The sequence below is a fragment of the Alligator mississippiensis genome, chromosome 3 (assembly GCF_030867095.1).
Source record: "Alligator mississippiensis isolate rAllMis1 chromosome 3, rAllMis1, whole genome shotgun sequence".
Taxonomy (NCBI): domain Eukaryota; kingdom Metazoa; phylum Chordata; order Crocodylia; family Alligatoridae; genus Alligator; species Alligator mississippiensis.
Genome location: NC_081826.1, coordinates 65,824,352 through 65,839,541, shown reverse-complemented (window position 1 = coordinate 65,839,541; position 15,190 = coordinate 65,824,352). Strand labels below are relative to the sequence as shown.

Below are 15,190 nucleotides of genomic sequence, written 5' to 3'. Positions count from 1 at the left end.
GGCTGTTGCAGTGCTCTGAACTCATGCTTGGTGGGGGAGATGGTGGGTGTTTTAGGGTAAGTGCAGTGGGAAGGCAAAATGTATGGCACAAAGGCAGGGAGGGTGCCCACAACCAGGAACAGGCTGTGTAGGCAATAGATGAGCTTACCCAGCATAGACTTTGAGAGGATGCCAGTCCCACTCACTATGGAGTGTGTGCCAGAAAGAGAGATAAAAGGAGAGACATATCCCTACAGCAGCGAAGGACTTCTCGGCTGTCAATCTGCCTTGCTAAGGAGTCCTCTGCATCTATAATTCATAACATGCGAGCCAGAAGAGTATGCCATGGTACCAGAGATGGAGGCAGGCTATCAGGGGGTGCCTCACAGCCTGAAGACCTTTAGTCTGCTACAGTTTGCACATGTCTTTCATGCAGTAAGCAAGACACAACATTTTCTAAAACAATATATGGTAACATGTTTCTATGAAGTCACAAAAATATCAATGTTTTAATTGTAGGATTTTGCCCCAGAATCTTTTATTTTCAACAGGTGAATGTTCATCAGTCAGAGTATTCATCTTTGGTGCTTTAAACTGTTTAAGATTGAAGGACAAAAGAATTACAAATACTTTCAAAAATACAAGAAATTAGAGAAAATCCTATCATGCAAGAGGGGTCCCAGATCCCAAAAGATTCATGTTGTTGAATCATTGTTCTTGACAAAATACGGCGAGTAATGGGTAAATGGCTGACTTCATGTTACAGGGATGTTTCCAGAAAGCTTTGAAGGAGAAAGTAAAGGATATTTTTATATAAGTATAGCAACAGTTAAGATATTTATAAAGCACTACTATTTAAACAGAAAACTGTGTACTGAAGATGGATTTTTATAGACATTTATACTGCCTCTATCATCTGAGGATGCAGATTAAGTGAAATAGAAAATCTACAGGGCCCCAAGGCCTTGAGATGGCGTACAGGTGTACACTGGCCAAAAAGGTTGGTTCCCATTACACTAGGACATAGTGATCCTGGCCTTGCTTTGTAAGGCCATTTGCTGGCCACTTTTGGGATGCCTCCCTACACCTCTGAGTTCACAAACCATGCTTCCTTCCTTCATGAAATGTTTTGACACTGTGGTTTTTGAGAGTCTCAAACTATAGGGCCTGTCAGCAACTGACAACTCTACCAAGCAGGCCTTCAGGAAGGTCTCATCCTTGGCTTCTCCAGTATTGTTCAGCATGCAGGCTGAAGTGATGATCTGCAGATACTATACCCACTTGTATCTCAGCACAACCAAAATACTCTTCATGGTGCCTTGAGGAGTCATTCAGATAGACATGGAAAACAGGACTGGAGCATAGGTGGGTCTTAGAAACCAGATTAGCCCTGCACCCTCCCTGAATGCCACTCTGATCCCCTTTCCAGTCAGCAGCCCAGTCTGCTGCTTTGCTTCCTGCCCTGTGCTCACTGCCCAATCTGTTGCTCTAAAGTCTGCTACTGGCCCTATCTGTCACCATGCTGTCTGTCCCCTCATTGATTTGCTGCATGCCACACCTGGAGGCAGGCCGTGCCACTTGTGGCATGTGTGCCATAGGTGGGATACCCTTGTCTCAGTGAAGGGGAGGGCAAAATGGTGGATCCAGCTGGTGTCCAGCTGGGACTTTGCCCACCCCTGTGTCATTGGAATGGTCTTTGGGGTTAAGCAGTGGAGCAGCATTTTTCCACACATCAAAAGGGCTGATATCCTGCACAATGCTGCTTTCTGTGAGTGAGTACTGAGCAAGCCACAGCAAGGAAGAGAGTAGTTATTTCTGATTCCTCCTTGAAAGACTGTCACAGGACTCACTAAAACACTGGAAAATGAGTTATGGGACTTTACAGCGAAAGACACTGATACTCAGAGTGTGAAAAGTTTGACTCAAAAACAGGGCTGGAGAGAATTGAGGCTGTACTTGTGGATGCAATATCAGAACCATTGGGACTGGAGAGTGAAAGGATTGGTATGAAATTAGGGACCTGGGATAGGTCTACATGGACTGGAAGTTGGGGTGGCTCTTGTCAGGAACAACTCTCTTGATCATGAAGATCTGTCCTTAGGAGAGGAGACTAAAATGGGTAGATCTGACCTTGGGTGGGTCTAGCTCTGGGTTGGGAACATTGCTTGGATAGTCTCCATCTGCTGGTTGAAGATGACTGAGAAATTGCTGTATTTCATATATTAATTAATAGATTCATAGATGCTAGGTTTGGAAGGGACCTCAACAGATCATCGAGTCTGACCCCCTGCCTAGGCAGGAAACAGTGCTGGGGTCAGATGACCCCAGCCAGATGCCTATCCAGCCTTCTTTTAAAGACCCTTCTCAGAAGAGGCACACCCCGAGAAGAAGGAGATGCAAAGTTTTGGTCATTGGGGACTCCATCCTGAGGGGAAGCGATGGTCCAATCTGTCACTCAGAGCCCTGGTCACGGCAGGTCTGATGCAGGCCCGGAGCAAGGATCCGCAACATCACAGAGACCGTCCCTAAAATCATCAAGCCTTCTGACTACTACCCACTGGTTGTGATCTATGTGTGTAGCTGGATAACATTATGGAGGACTACAAGGCCTTGGGATACCAACTGAGGAAGATGGGAGCCCAGGTGGTATTTTCCTCCATTCTCCTGGGCAGTGGTTGGGGTAGGCATCATGAGGCCTGCATTGATGTGGTTAACTGGTGGCTTCAGAGCTGGTGCCATGAGGCAGGCTTCAGTTTTTTTGACAACGACCCATGTTTTTGTAAGGAGGGCATGCTGGGTTGGGATGGGCTTCACCTCTCCCTTAAGGGCAGATGTATCTTTTCCTCTAGGTTGGCTGATCTCATACGGTGGGCTTTAAACTAGCTTCACTGGGGGAAGGGGCCGCTTTGAGCGGAAAGGATGTTTCACCAGCATGCAGGGTGACAAGAGGAAGGGAAGCCTGGGTAAGCATCAATGTCCTGGGAGTAGGGGGCCACAACTATCCTGGGAGTGGGAGAAAGGCTCGTACACCCTCAGGAGGCCTCAGGTGCCTCTACACTAATGCTCGTAGTATGGGGCGTAAGCAGGAGGAACTGTGCCTCCTGATTGTGAGTAAGAACCCAGACTTAGTAGGGCTCACAGAAACCTGATAGGACTCTACCTACAACTGGGCGGCAGGCATTCGGGGATACACCCTATACAGAAGAGACAGGACAGAGAGGAAAGGTGGAGGGGTGGTTGTGCTCTATGTCAAAGAGCACCTCACATCATCAAGGATTAGCTTTGGGGTAGAAGAGGGTCGGGCAGAGACACTGTGGGTCAAACTACAAGGGGGGCATGGTGAAAAGGACCTTACGGTGGGTGTCTACTACAGACCACCCAACCAGGGGGAAGAGCTGGACCAGGACTTCTCCAGTCAGCTTATTGAGGTGGTTAGGTCAAGGGATGTTATTGTCATGGGTGACCTAAACGACCCAGACATTTGCTGGGAGGAGCAGACAGCCAGGTCTGACCGCTTGTATAGGTTCCTGGCTGTATTACAGGGCCTTCACCTTATCCAGGAAGTGCACAGCCCCACTAGGGGTAACGCCTTGGACCTGGTTCTGGCCACGGGGGATGACCTGGTGAGGGGACTGAAGGTCCTTGACCACCTGGGCAATAGCGATCATCACCTGCTGGATTTCACTGTCCAACGCAGGGCGTCAAGGGCTTACATCAAGGCTAAAGCCCTTGACTTCAGAAGGGCCAACTTCAATGAGCTTAGGAAACTAGTAGGGGAGGCACTGAGGGCCCAGAAGGTAGAGGAGATGGGAGTCCATGAGGGATGTCCGTACCTTAAGGGGCGATCCTCCAGGCCCAAAGGATAACAGTCCCTGATAGAAGCAAGCAGGGTAAGAGTGCTCAGAAACCCCCTTGGCTCAGCAAAGACATTCAGGAATGCCTGAGGACTAAAAGTGGGGTGTACAACCAGTGGAAGGGAGGAGCTATCACCAAGGAGGAGTACTCCTCCTTGGCCTGTGAGTGTAGGAGGGCTATTAGGAAGGCCAAGGCAGAGATGGAACTCAGGCTAGCGTCCAGGATTAAGTACAACAAAAAGTCCTTTTTCAAGTACATTGGGAGCAAGAAGAGGGCACCAGGCAATGTAGGGCCCCTGCAAGACGCAAATGGTAATCTTGTGGCTATGCCAGACAAGAAAGCTGATATTTTTAACAGTTTCTTTGCCTCTGTTTTCTTGAACAGAGACCAGGATATCCCATAGGGACAATCTTGGGGGTAGCTCTGTCAAGCCTTCAGTCAGTGCAGATGTAGTTAGGGATCTTCTGGAAGGGCTAGACATTTTTAAATCTGCAGGTCCAGATGCCCTTCACCCAAGGGTGTTGGGGGAGCTGGCAGGGGTCATCGTGGAGCCCTTGGCCTGGCTGTATGAGAATTTGTGGTCATCTGGCCAGGTGCTGGGGGATTGGAGACTGGCTAATGTGGTCCCAATTTTCAAGAAAGGGAGGAAGGAGGACCCAAGTAACTATAGGCCTGTAAGCCTCACCTCAGTGCTCGGGAAGATCTTGGAGAGAATCATCAAGGAGCACATCTGTGGGGGGCCAGCAGGGGAGATCATGCTCAGGGGCAATCAGCATGGGTTCATCAAAGGCAGGTTCTGCCTGACCAACCTGATTGCCTTTTATGACCAAGTAACTAAATTCTTGGATGATGGTGTCGCCATGGACGTAGTCTTTCTAGATTTTAAGAAGGCCTTTGACACTGTCTCTCACCCCATCCTCATCAATAAATTAAGCGACTGTGGCATTGATGCCTACACAGTTGGATGGGTAAAAAATTGGCTGATGGGGCGCACCCAGAGAGTAGTGGTGGATGCGTTGTACTCAACCTGGTGAGATATGAGCAGTGGGTCATACCCCAGGGCTCGGTCCTCGGGTCCGCACTGTTTAACATCTTCATCAGCAACTTGGATGAGGGGGTGGAAAGCACGCTGTCCAAGCTTGCTGATGACACTAAGATGTGGGGCAAGGTGCACACACTTGAAGCGAGACAGACGCTGCAACTAGATTTAGACAGACTACAAAAGTGGGAAGACAAGAATAGGATAGGGTTCAACATAGACAAATGCAGGGTGCTGCACCTTGGGAGAAGGAATCCACAGCATACATACAGGCTGGGGAATTCCCCTCTTGAAAGCACGGAGGCAGAAAGGGATCTTGGAGTCATTATTGACTCCAAGATGAACATGAGCCGATAATGCCAGACCGCAGCCAGCAAGGCCAGCCATACCTTGTCATGCATCTAATGGTGCATCTCAAGCTGGTCCAGAGAGGTGATACTCCCCCTCTATGCGACTTTGGTTAGGCCGCAGTTGGAGTACTGCGTCCAGTACTGGGCGCCGCACTTCAAAAAGGATGTGGCCAGCCTGGAGAGGGTTCACAGGAGGGCCACCTGCTTGTTGAGAGGGCAACAGGACAGGCCCTAGAAGGAGAGACTGAAGGACCTGAACCTGTCCAGCCTCAGCAAGAGGCTGAGGGGAGACCTGGTGGCTGCCTACAAGTTCATCAGGGGGGATCAACAGCAAATAGGCAGAGCCCTTTTCTCCCTAGCACCACCTGGGGTGACGAGGAACAATGATCATAAGCTGATGGAGAATAAGTTTAGGTTAGAGATCAGGAGGCAATATTTTACAGTTAGGGTGGCCAAAATCTGGAACCAACTTCCCAGGGAAGTGGTCCTTGCCCCTACCTTGGGCAAATTCAAGAGGAGATTGGATGATCACCTGTCTGGGGTCTTGTGAACCCAGCATTCATTCCTGCCTGTGGCAGGGGGTCAGGCGAGATGATCTCTTCAGATACCTCCTGACCCTAGCTACTATGAAGCTACTATGAAACTATGAAACCCACAAGGTAGGGGAGGGCACCACCTCCCTTGGAAGCCCATTCCAAATTTTGACCACCCTTACCATGAAGAGGTTTTTCCTGATATCTACCCTAAATCTGCTCTCTGTCAGTTTGTGACCACTGTTCCTTATTACCCCAAGAGGTGCCCTGGTGAACAGATCATCTCCAGTACTTTGCTGTGTCCCCCTAATGAATTTGTAGGCAGCCCCCAAGATCACTTTTCAGCCTTCTCTTGTAGAGGCTGAAGAGGTCCAAGTCCTTCAGTCCCTCCTCATAGGGCTTGTCACATGCTTCTTGAAGTGCAGTGCCCAAAACTGGATGCAGTACTCCAACTGCAGTCTGACCAATGTCTCATAGAGGAAAAGTATCACCTCCTTGGTTCTATTTGTTATGAGTCTGCTGATGCATGAGGAAGTGTGTCCCATTGTGTACTGCCCATTTTTCTAACCTGTCCAGGTCTGACTGCAATCATTCCCTAGCCTCCAGTGTGCACTTCACCCCACAATTTAGTATCATCTGCAAACTTGGGCAGAGTACACTTCACACCCACATCCAAGTCACTGATGAAGATATTGAAGAGTACAGGTCCAAGGACCGAACCCTGCAGGACCCCACTATCCACATCCTTCCAGGCTGATACTAATCCATCTACTACCACTCTCTGGGTGTAACCACTAAACCAATTTGCCACCCCCTGGACCATGTAAACATCTATGCCACAGACTCATAATTTATTTATGAGAATAGGATGAGGTACCAGATTGAAGGCCATGCTAAAGTCCAAGAAAATGATTTCCACCTCTACTCCTGCAACTAAGCATTTTGTGACCCTATTTCTTTCTGCACACAGAGGTTCTCCATCAATATCTCTGTAATCCATGCATACATCCTCCCTGGTACTCACCATGTTCCAGTATGTCTGAAAGATCACTATACACCTTGTCTAGGATATTTCCCTTGTAACAAGGTCAGCACAGCAAACTTGATAGTACTTCATCCAGGAGACCATTCTACTGAAGCCAATTCCCTTCTCAGTTGAGGCAAGCAGGTCCACAAGCATCTTTTCCTTGCTTTTCTTTCTCCTCTGCCTCAGTCTGGCTTCTGCTGAGCTGCAATCTTATACTATGGGTGCCTGTACATGAGCATGGAGCCTGCTCCAACATGCTGTAATTGCAGCACATTGGAACATGCTCAATTAATCGAGAGTGCTGGACCATGGCAATTACCACACTCCAGCAGCCGCCTGTGTCTCATGTATCAGTGTCCTCATGCTTCAAAATGGTGGTGGGCAGTGCTTGAATTAAAGCTCATTGAATGAGCTTTAGTTCAAATGCCCCTGCCACTATTTTGAAGTGCAGGGATGCTGATACACAAGATGCTGAAGTGCTTTAATTAAAACAGCTCTCAGAGTGGCTCTCAGAGCCGCTCTAACTAAAGCACCCCTTCCCCCCACACCCACAGAGCACATGTAAAAGTTCCCTATGATTTTTGGACTGAAGCAGCAGCAGCAGCAATGGCTATTGCAGCCATCAACACAGAAAAGCAGATGTAAGTGAAGATTCATTGTTACCTAACAAATCTTGTGATGTGTCAGGGTTGATGGTAGTTATATAAAGAGTTTAGATTATGGATTTGTATAGGATGGTTCTGATACAGATGATCCTGCCTCAGGCAGGAGGTTGGATTAGATGACCCCTGGAGGTCTGTTTTAGCTCTACTTCTCTGCCTATTAAGTTATAAGCCCCCCACTTTATTTTTTTTTTTATCTGCCGTCTCAGAAGCTTCTTTCTCTTTGGTCCAGGTTCCTAAGATGGTAAATTCTGAGGCTCTAGGATTTGGATCCTTGTCCATCTGTCCTTCCCAATCACATGGGGTATCTCTCTCTGTGAACTCATGATAGGGGATTCACTTGGAAAGGGTGTGCCTCACTTGGGCTGCTTTGGAACTCACTCCAGGGTGGCAGAGGGCAGGGAGGGTGGCTATGATTTGGCCCTCAAACCTCAATGTTATGACAATCTCTAATCTTGCAGGCTTGCTGTGCCCTTCAGTATGCAACTCCTTTCATGTGTGTCATCAAAACAGTGGGAGCTCATCACTGGAGCTGGGGAAGCCCATCAGCCTGCACCATCCTGCAGAGCCTTCAGAGGACCACTGATGACTATGAGGGAATTGGTGAAAAGTTAGACCCCACCTTTAGCATCAAGGCCAGACTGCATAGGAGTCTTTTGAGGAAGTATTTCCACTTGTGGCAGATTAGGATCATTCTATGCACAGACCCACCAGAAGTAGAATAAAGGTGGTAAGGCCATCTTTTAGCCCAATAGGCACTTGCTCATTCCTAACTCCTGAGCACCCACCCTTCTGATCTAAGGGTCTGAATGCAAATCTTAAGTACCTGGAGCAGGAATTCCTATACTTATAATATAATCCCCACACTATAGCCATTCAAATCAACAGAACCAGATTCACATCCCACTCCCACCTGCTACAATATCAGCCTTGTGACAAGGACAACAAAATTCCTATGGCTGTCACCTGCAGGCCCCAGCTTGAACATCTTGGACACATCTTAGACACATCCTTAATGACCTCCAACTCCTCCTGGAAAATTATGACCATCTCAAGGAGGCAAAGAGGGACAAACCTGTTCTGGTTTACAGAGTGCCCCCAACCTCAAATGGCATGTCTCGAGCAACAAACTTCCTAACCCCTGTTGTCACTAAGGTAACCCAGGTGCCAGCTCTGACCCCTCATTAACACAGACCATATCTGTAACCCAGGTGGTACTTAGACAAGGCACCCCCTCTCCTATTGAAGGGATCTAGTGAGTACTAGCACACTGTGGGAGGAGTAGCCACTTCCCTCCTATCCCCTATAGAGTAGAGCCAAGACCAGTTGGAACTTAGCCATATACGGGTTTAATAGGAAAAAGAATTGGGTTAAGATCTGACACACATGTGGGGAGGGCAATGGGTGCAGAAGAACAAGAGGGGATTCAGTAAAGGTAAGGTACACGTATACATCTAGCAGTGGCAAATCAATCACAAACTTGAGGTGCAGGTTCACAGAATTTGAAGCACAGGTACCCTGGAGAGGCAGGCAGGGAAAGAGGGGAGGAAACTCTTCTACTCAGTGGGGATTCCAGTCTCCCTGGCAGGGCTCACCCCTCTGGTGCCTTAGCTAGAGATCAAACCCAGGTATTCCATGTGGTAGATGAGAACTCTACCACTGAGCTATCGATGGCTGGGTGGCTGCCTGTGGCTCCAGGCACTCATCCCTCCAGGATCCTCCATGTGCTGTCTGCATGCCAAGCAGCCTGGCCTCACGCTGCTGAGGGTCGAATGCCTGAGCCACTGCCTGTGGCTTGGGGCTTGGGTCCCAGCTGGAGATCTACCATGCGCCGCCTGTGCACCGAGCAGCTGGAGCCCAAGCCACCACCTGCAGTTCCCAGGCTTCAGGGCTCTTCTGGGGCAACTGCTCCACCCCGCTGGCCAGCTCTCACCAGCTCTTCAGGACTCCTCTGCTTCATCTCTCATCGTCTTCTCTCTTGGAGCCAGGTGCGCTGCCCCTTTTATCCCCCCCAGGTGACTGGTGGGACCAATCAGGTGACATGAGAGGTGAGTCTACTCTTAGGTCCAGTTTCCCTACCCGGCCCCTGGGGGGGGCAAGCTTTCTCCTTTTCTGGGGCATGATGGATGGGGAAAAGGAAATCCTCCCCCACCAACCATTTTTTAATTTTTCAAAACCTCGGGTCAAGCTGCCACCACCTAGCCCACCACACATCATTAACGAACCAAAATAATACATATTAGAATATCTGAGGTATACTTACCTGCTTCTCTACCACTGTCACATGTGCCTTCACCAGCAATCCTAAATGACAGAATGAATGAACACTGATCTGACATCAAGTCCAGAAATACACAAAAACCTAAGGCAAAACACTTCACCCTCCCTAAAAGTCACATTGCTAACCTCAGAATAGCTGTTCTTAAACAACATAATTTTAAAAAACTGACTTGAATAGAGAATTGTGGAACAAGAAATCATTTACAGACTAAATTTTGCTAAGTATTGTCTAAGCAGAGACTATAGATTCTTATCCCATTACCTGGATTAGCTTTTGGGTGCAGATAGAAGTGCAGCTCCCCGCTGTAAATGAGAATGCTTTGCAGGAAGCATTCTGAGTTACAACGACCTCCCCAACCAAATACAAGTTCACTGTTGGTTCCAGGGGGAGGGGAATTTAGCTGCTGGCTGTCAGCCTGCAGCCAGTTTCCCCTAGCAATGACCCCTCCTTTTTCCCAGCCTGTCCCTGTTTCAGAATGGGAGGGGGGGACAGGGAGCAGAGAGAGCTCATTCTAGGGGTTCCCCAGCTGGTGCTGGAGGGAGGGGTGGATGAATTGGAGCCCCGCACTTCAGGGGAGCTCCAATACACCTGCCCCACCCTCCAGCAGTGGCTGAATCCCCCCCCCCCCCAGATTGAACTCCCCCTGCTCCCTTTCCCCCCTTCCCATTCTGAAAACAGCTTGAGGCTGGTAGGCAAAGCAGACAGTAGTTATGGGAAACACTCCATTTTGAAATATCTTTATCTGACCCTGCATGCAATGAGGGGGCTGATTTTCATTCAACTGGCCATTTTTTAAGCTGTCTGCAGCCATGCACTTGTGTTTGCTCACAGCTATAAACTGTCTTCTGTGGCCAGATCAGGCAAATATTGTCACTTCTGTCTACACCCACAAATTGATTTGTTGTTATCTCCTATCCCTCTGCCTTTCTAAGCACTGCCCTCTCTCCTTATTTTTTCTCCTTGCCTGTCTCTTCTATTTAAGTCACTCCTTTTATTTGATAGCTTGTTCTCGGCATGTCCTTTCATACCATCTGATGACATGAGCTGTTGCTCACAAAAGCTTATGCCTCTCGTATTCAGTTAGCTTAGACGTTGCACATCTACCCTGCTTTCTGGATAAGCAGCACTAAGATGGTTTCTAACCTACTGGGGGAAGGGACCCAGGCTAGACCCTACAACCTTCTCTTGTTTAGGTTAGGAACCATCTCAGAAAGCCACCCTTCCTCTGACTGTGTTTCTTCTGCTAGCCCCCCATATCTTTCCCTCTGTGCTACCTAGTAGGTCAGCTTCTAAAGAAGGACTGGAAATTGCACTGGAAAATCTAGCCCATGGCTGGATCCCTTGAAAAAGGTATGGGTTCAAGTCTCCTATGGTTTGGGAGGCCTAGAACCTGGGTTTCTTCATGCTCCCAAAAACGTATTCCAACTGCTTGGCAACAAGGTGATATGCAGCAATAGTGATTTCAATTGCTGATGTTTGAACTGCTCCACTTTGTATAATATTTGAACATTCACTAGGCCAGGGACTGAAACTCAGATACCTCATGTGTTGCATGAGTGGCCTACAACCAGATTAGAGAGTCATTATTATGCTCATCTTCAGTGCTTGGTTTAAACATTTTATACAAAGCAAAAACAGCTCCAAGAGGAGGGATGGAGAGCATTCTACCTGATTAGTAGGGCTGTGTAAAATGGCACTATTCCATTTCACCTTGCGTTTCGACGGTTTGACAGAACAGAGTTCTGTTTCAAATTTCATTTAAATTCAAAACAGCTGTTCCGTTCCATTGAAACAGAAAGGTTGTTTTGACGCTGTTTCAATGTTTCGCCGGGGACAGGGAGTCAGCTCAGCTGGGCTGACTCCCCACCCCCAATACAATCTAGTGCAGGGGATGGGAGAAGCCCAGATGGGCTGACTCCTGGACCCCAGCGCCATCTTGCACTGGGGATGGGAAGTCAGCCCAGTTGGGCTGAATTCATTTCCCCAGCACTACGGTCAAAACATTTCGACTTCTGAAATTTTCTGACTAGCCTCATTTTGTTTCGAGGCTGTTTCACAGCCCTTTGTTTCATTTCAGTTTTGCTGTTTTGACCTCAAAATGAGTCGAAACAGTGTTGAAACAAAATGGCCAGTGAAATTTCGCACAGCCCTACTGATTAGTACTTGAAGGGCATGTCTACATGTGCATATTAATGTGATGCAATAGACTCTGGTGCTTATTCCACTGGAGTTTATTGCTCCCAGGTGCATGTTTACATGTGTGCCTGGGACTGCAGCATGTTGAGCCAGATCAGAGCAACCCAGGCTGGCAAGAGGTCCAGGGGGCCAGCCTGCCAGTTTGGGGTTGCTCCCCCCAGCTCAATGTGCTGTGGAGGTGTTGGCTGGGGCATGAGGGTGCTTCAATGTGGCTTAGCTAACAAGCAGCCTCCACAATGAAGCAGCCTCTTGCCCCAGCCATCAGGTCAGCCTCTACATGTGTGCTACGATGGAGTTTTTTTACTTTGCAGCAGGGTAGTACTTGTAAATAGCAGTACAAATACTATCCTGTTGTGGAGTAAATTAGTCTAATCCAACCTAATAGGGGCACATGTGTAGACAAACAACATTTACTGTGTAGCTGGTCTCTGCACAGGAAACATCTTATGTAGACACATCAAGGAGAGTAAAACTTTGGTTTAAATCCCTACTCTAAATCAGGCAGATAGTAAATTTGAAGCTTGACTTCTCACTTCTGAAGCATTTTACAGCCTGGTGGTCAGGGCCGTCTTCTAAGAAGTAGATGTCAGTTCAGATCCCCTCAGGAATAGAATGCAATTGAACCCAGACATTTCACATCTTGCAAGAGTGTTATAATCCCTGAGCTTTTGCACAAAAGGGGGACTGCTTTTTCTCGTCCTTTGAAACTCCTATCCCTCCATTCCCTTTGTTTTCTTACATGCGCTAGAAACAAAATATTTCAGTTCAGTTTCAATAGAACATTTTTGTTGAACAAAACTATTTTTCAGTATTTCTTTTTGGTGAGAAAAAATGAAAAAAAAATGGTTCAAATTAAGTAGTTGAAGATTGTTTCCCTCTGTTCTGGGCATTTCCCAATTGGCTTATTTATTTGGCTGCTTAGGATGCTTAGGATGCTGTTTTCTGTGGACCCTATTTGGAGGTGCCCAACTCTCCTCATACACCGGCCACATCTACATGATACGCTGACTGCACAGTAGCTTATGACTACTATGAAGTAGCTCGTTACTTTTGCTCAGTAGTGTTGTGTGGCATGAAGTGTGATGTGAAGCTACTGTGCAGCAGTAATGAGCTACTGCGCAGTCAGCATCACCAGAAAGGTGTTTGGGAATGCTACTGCGCAGTTAAACTGGTTACTGCACAGTCATTTAGCACTTGTGTACATGGCCACTGTATAGGGAAGCTAGGCACCTAACATGGCTGTGGATTCTATTATGGGGGCTAAACAAATGAAGGCATTCATGAAAATGCTCTGAATTCGCAGTCTCTTTCCATTCTGCATTGAGCCCTTAGGAACTAGAATGCTGAAATGAAATTTTATTGTGTATTGTATAAGGATTTCATTAATCTGTGTAAGGATTTTATGAGATATACATTTATTATGCTTCTTGATGATTTCTTGAGGTGAGCTCAGAGCTAGAAAATGTCTTACTATCTACCTTGCTTCCTCTTCATGCAGGGACTTGTTACCAATCTTGGGCCACAGTAAGGCTGCATTGCCTTGCAATGTTTGTGCTAAATATTAATCTTTTTGTGATCATTTGTATTTCATAACTCCCACTGACCAGTATAAAGCCCACCAAAAAATAAATAGCCCTCTGCAGTAATTGTCAGGAACCAAAGGGATTAACAGTTCTGAGAGTCTGATTAAAAGTGAACTGGGAGGGAGAAGGAACATTCAATGGGATAGGAGAGGAAACTGGTACCCACTGGTTTTGCCAATAACTGTGGCTGCTTGTATACACCGTGGGGATTTACTTAGGTTTAGTAAATTGAAGTGGTAGGTTTTTAAAAACACTGCTTCAATTTAGGGAGAATTAAAGTGAAGTAAACTCCTGTGGAGTGTACACAAGGGTCAGGCATGATCCTTACCTGCTTCTCCAGTTGGGGGGGGGGGGAGGGAGGGGAGGCGGGCGAGCTGCCAGTGGGATGACCAGTCCCTGAGCTGCAGGGGGGCCTGTGCTTCCCTCCACAGCAGCACCCCCAGGTGGCACCCACCTGCAGGCAGCCAGCTTGGGCAGCCCTGGGGGGGGCACCACAACCACAGAGGGAAGCACCAGGCCCCCGCATAGCTGAGCCAGGCAGGCAGACTCTGGGAAGGAAAAAATAAAGATCGGCCTTGCTGCTTTTTTTTCTTCAGTGGAGCCTGCCTGCACAGGCTGCCTACACAGGGGCTCCGGTGCTTCCCTCTGCAGCTGTTGCACTTTGTTAGGTAGCAAACTAAAACACCTTGGAAGTGTTTTATTTTGCTACGTCCCAAAGTCATTTAAGGAACAATATGCTACCAACAGTGTAAACAGCAGCACCATTAAAGCAGTGCAAAAGGGCATTTGAGCCTCTTTAAAGGACAATTTTGTGGCATGTACAAAGGCCCTGTGGCAATAAAATGTTAGGAAAATAAACACCATAGAGCTTAACTTCTATTAACATGGATACCATTTTTCAGCACAATGAGGTAGCTAAAAGCTGAGCAGACTCAGAAAATGTCTTTGTTCATGTCTTCCTAGAACGCAATTCCTGATACAAAACAAATATTTAAAACTGTCTTTGCAATTTTGTAGAAATGCAGCATCTCAGACTTACACATCATATTGGCCTTCTCAAGCATGCTGTCTCTGAATTTTGAGAGTTGCTCCTTTGTTGGTGTGTTTAGAGATTTTCTGTGAGGAAGAGGTGCCAGGGAAATCTTCTCTTCATTGAAGTCCTGATCAGGGTCAGGGTCTCACTTGTAAGGTCACACTAGTCATCTTCTGTTCATGCCAGCACTACAATGAATGTTACGTTAATAGAACCGAGGCAAACACAACAAGCAGAAGGCAAGGTTAAATATAAATCCCGTGGCTCATCAACAATCAGTGCTATGACAACAAGCCTGTAACAAATAAGCGCATATGGGGCCTCATCCTCATCTTCTGACCTTGAATGACCAAACAGCAGCCAGGTCCTATGTGTTGCATTCATTCATGCCTGTTTTATAACAATATAGAAATGTAAGCATTCAGGCAATATCTTCCCTAAAATACGCTACTTTTTAATGGCTTTACAACATCAGAGGGTGGATTACAGCAGGTTTTAGTTCAAAAACTGGTGGGGGAAAAGTTCAGCATTATTGTAGGAGCAACAGCTGCAAAATGCAGCAAAGGAAATTTAAATTGGAGATTAGGAATAACTTTTTGACTATGAGGGCGATCAAGCACTGGAACATGCTACCAAGAGATTTTGTAAAAGC

At 47.3% G+C, this 15,190-nt stretch overlaps 1 long non-coding RNA gene across 1 annotated transcript; it reads right to left on the bottom strand.

Annotated features, from left to right (window-relative positions):
- Positions 1 to 509: 509 nt before the first annotated feature.
- Positions 510 to 14,756, bottom strand: LOC106739963 (uncharacterized). Its single transcript, XR_002093853.1, has 3 exons — positions 14,545 to 14,756; positions 9,709 to 9,749; positions 510 to 761 (listed from the first exon to the last, which is right to left on the bottom strand). It is a non-coding gene; the product is annotated as an uncharacterized LOC106739963 (long non-coding RNA).
- Between the last annotated feature and the right edge of the window lie 434 nt (positions 14,757 to 15,190).